Source organism: Psammomys obesus, unplaced genomic scaffold (genome assembly GCF_907164565.1).
Source record: "Psammomys obesus unplaced genomic scaffold, mPsaObe1.curated_primary_1811, whole genome shotgun sequence".
NCBI lineage: Eukaryota > Metazoa > Chordata > Mammalia > Rodentia > Muridae > Psammomys > Psammomys obesus.
Window position 1 is genome coordinate 7,916,716 of NW_026596088.1, and position 4,223 is coordinate 7,920,938.

The window sequence follows — 4,223 nt, forward strand, 5'->3', positions numbered from 1 at the left end:
CTTCTTCTTCTTCTTCTTCTTCTTCTTCTTCTTCTTCTTCTTCTTCTTCTTCTTCTTCTTCTTCTTCTTCTTCTTCTTCTTCTTGACACAGAGTCTATCTATGTAGCTCTGGCTAACCTGGAACTTACAATGAAGACGAGGCTTGCTTCAAACACAAAGAGATCCACATGTCTCCACCTCCTGAATGCTGGGATTACAGGTGTGTGACCCCTCAGCCAGCAAGGAAAGTGATCTTTTAGCCCAATGTATAGAAAAGATCCACAGAGCAGGACAGAGTCGGTGAGACTGCTGGCGTTACTTATCTGTCTACCTCGCCAGATTTATCTTATTTAGGAATCGTCTGCACCTTAAATATTTACAAAGTAATATATACTTTGAACCAGATGGTGCAAAGCGTTCCTGAGATTCCCAGAGACAGACCTAACAGCTCAAGGTGACTGGAATAACGGGAGAGAGTTATGAATTCTCATCTTTGTCCCCTCTGGGACTAAATGAGACATAGTAGCCAAGGTTGAGTTGCTTTTTTTTTTTTTTTTTGGTTTAGATAGAGCAGTTAGAGTAAAGGGGTGTGGTACCATAGACTTCTGGCTCTGTCTATATGGCCTTCTTGGATGTAATGACCCTTTGCCCAGGAGAGAATGCTCCTAGTCACTGTTCTTATGTCTTCAGAGATATCCACAGGAGGAGGGAACTCTGAGATGCTACATTAATTCATCAAAACACCACGTCCACTCTCTCTTTTTTTTCAGGCCTGGGGCAGTACTCCAGGTGCAACCAGAAGAAGAAAGAGCTGTTGTTTCCTGTGAATGGAAATAAAAAACCAGCATTTAAGTATTTAAGGAAAATCAGAAGCTCTGCATTCCAGGGGACCAGGTGCTGTAGGTTGGGTTACTACATTTACGGCTTTGGGCGTTACCCTAAATATTGTCGAGAGGGTGGCTGTTAGTGTGCCACATTTCTCGTTCATGTATCTGATGCTCAGCTCATGAGAAACGGGCAGAGCCTCTACTGGCACCATAATCACACCTTAGAGCCACGTTCTCGTGTTTTTCTGTCTCCATCGAATACGAGCTGCAAAGGAGAAAATTTTGTTTGTTCTGTTTAGTGTTCTGTCTTTAACTCATTGGATAATGCACAGCACAGAGACCTCAGATAATATTTGCTAACTGAATTAACATATTTGCTCCACAGCAACGTTGGTTTGGGTAGGCTCTTGGGGACCTTCCTTTGACTTTTGCCCGGGTCACCTATGGAAAGTGTCTGTAGCTATAGCATATCGGTTACGATAAATCGTGCTATGATGCAAAATAAGCAAGTTCCTGGAGGCTTGCGATCTCTAAAACACAACTTTCTTTCATGCTCTCACCGTTTTACAGCCCAGGTCAGCTGACCTGGAGGACAGGACAGCAATTGTTTGAAGGACTGGAGGTAAGTGTGGAGGGTAACAGTGAATGTGTGTGCACACACACACACACACACACACACACACACGCATATGCACACATGCCTATGTTGTAGGCCAGAAGTGACATACATCATTCTGAGGCAGAATAGACCGGCATGGAAAGTGATGGGGACATAGGAAGGAGAAGGAGTCCCCACTCCAGTGTCTGGCTGGACCCTCAGCAGGGCCGCAAGAATTCCGGCACAATTGTCAACACTGCAGACACTGAGGTAGTCTTCACTCAGTCGCAGGTGTTTCATGTTAAAGCAGCGCTGAGCCAGGCTTAAGGCCTGGATGTACGTGATAGACTAAGACCGCATTTTCTCTTAGGCACTGTCTGGAAATCTCAAACAAGCCTGCTCACTGCGGCAACACCCCTGCCTCCCAGCATCTCCTGGGGTGTAGACTTTTACCTTGTCAATTGCGATCCTGTCAAGGGCCTCCCAAGAACCACCCTGTGATCTCAGTGGTCTCATCCATGTTCCCCGGCATCTGTTTAAAGGTAATAGCAAGATGGCTAAATGGGTAAAGGCATTTGCCACTGAGCCAGCCAACCTGACCTCGATCCCTGGCGTCATGATAGAAGGAGAGAACTGACGCACTCAGGCCGTCCTCTGACCTGCACACTCATCCTAGCACACGTGCCCTCCAATAAATGAATGAATGAATGAATAAATAAATAAATGAATGAATAAATGAATACATAAATAAATAAATGATAATGGCTTCAGGCTCACCTAAGCAGTGCACATGCCTTTTGTAATGTGATGAAGTGAGTCTCTGTCTTGGAGAAGCCCATAACCATGTTCTCTGGAGTGTCTTACATCCCAAGTACCCCTCTCCCTTAACTTTCATGCTTAAAATACATACATACTTAAAATGTCTTTTAGGACCTGGGTAGATATCTCAGTCAGTGAACTGTGTGCATTCATCTGGCCTAAACAAATAAACAAGCTGAAGACGGCGGGGTGCACTTGATCCCAGCACTGGGAAGGCAGAGACAGGTGGGTCCTGTCAGCCAGCCTAGCCTGCTTGGCGAGTTTCAGGTGAGTAGAGATCTTGTCTCAAAAAACCCAAGATGGGTGACACCTGAGGAATGACAAGGCAGGTTGTCCTCTGGCTGCCCTAAGCACATCCAGACATGTACATGAGCGCGCGCGCGCACACACACACACACACACACACACACACACACACACCACACACTCTTTCTCTCTCTCAAACACATACATGTATACACAGTGTCTTTTAAGGTCTCCCAACCCTGTTTCATGCTGGTTCCTCATGAAATTCTCATCTACATGGAATAAAAGGATAGATACAGCTTAATGACTAAGAGAATACCCCAGGCTGCTGGGAGTGACAGATTGGAGCTACGTCTCTAACCCTGTTGTGCATTTCAAAGCTCCGGGTAACAGCAGCAGCTCATTAGTTAAAACTCCCTGTATACCTGGAGAACCAATTCCACCACTTTGTGTGGGGTATAGCCAGGTGATAACTATAAAAGGGTTTTTACCAAATGCTCTAGGTTTGTTCAGTTTCTAGAAGTGCTTCATAACAGAATCTAAATGTGCCTTCCTAGAAAAGCAGTTTTAGAAATAAATCTGTACAGCGAAGCCGAAGATGTAGCTCAGTGGTAGATCATAGCATTAAGACCTGGGTCCTGAAGAAGAAGGAAAACAAAACAAAACAAAACAAAACACCCAAAATGAAACAAAACCTAACACTTCAAAACTGGTCCTTTGTAACCTCAGTAACCTGGGTCCTACATTCAGTTCAGCAGAGATGGCTGTAGGCTTTTTGGGGTGTGGAAACCCAAGTTCGAATTCCATATGGGCAATGTAGAGGCTGTGGGGCAGACTGAAGCTGTAGTTCGCAGGTGGAGTGTGGCCTGGGCTCTCCAGAGGAGCAGAGAGCCGTGGCCTAAGCGAAGACATGCATCTCTTCAGGGAGAGCGTTTCCTCTCAGCTGGGTCTACCGCGCCACGGGATGAAGCTGGAAGGAAGAGGGGAGCACACAGTACCAGGCACATCCTTCAGGTCAGCCTTCATGCTTGCTAACTCGGATGATGGAAAGACTCATGCTTCATTAGTTGTGGAGTCTCGTGGGCCAAGTTTTCTTGGCAAGCGAAGCCTCTGTGTTCTCAGGAGGTCTGGCAATTAAGGTTGCTCAAATTTCTCTGCAGGGGAATATTCTCTGAAATGATTTCGCTCTCAGGGATTCTGCGTCCACACATGGTTCTCATATGCCCTTTCTTTCCACAGACTCTCTAAAGTCTCAATCTAACAGAGTATCAACCTTGGAGAGCTGAAGAATCCCCAGGGGGATTTCAGTTACTCCGGAGCCTGAGTCCCACCTCACCATTTCTGTGCCGGGGCGGTGCGTGGAGGGTGATGGGAGGGCAGGCCCGGTGATGCTGGCGGACACCGGAAGCTTGCTCATACTCTTACTCTCTCCTGTCACGGCATCTGCCCCAATCTTCTCCCTAAGGATTGAACTCTGCCGGATGTAGAGCCGGCAGCTGCCTCCTCCCTTTCTCTGGTTGTCTCTTTCCTCACCCGAGCTTTTTTCCTTCTCTGTGAAGAGTTTCTTAGTTTAACAGAATCTCATTTTTCAAGTTTTCCTTTGCTTCCTGTGATTTGGGGGTCCTAACCAGAATATCACTGTCTGTACCAATATCATAAAGTGGTTCCTCTATGTTTTGTTTTTTTTTTTCCCTTTACTAGTTTAAGATCCTACATTTAGGTATGATCTATTTTGAGTTGAAAAAATTTTAATT

At 45.9% G+C, this 4,223-nt stretch overlaps 1 protein-coding gene across 2 annotated transcripts in view; it reads right to left on the bottom strand.

The window, feature by feature from the left end:
• The window catches only part of LOC129691344 (acyl-coenzyme A synthetase ACSM4, mitochondrial), a 46,988-nt gene that overhangs the window by 28,714 nt on the left and 14,051 nt on the right, over positions 1-4,223 (bottom strand). The window lies entirely within an intron of this gene.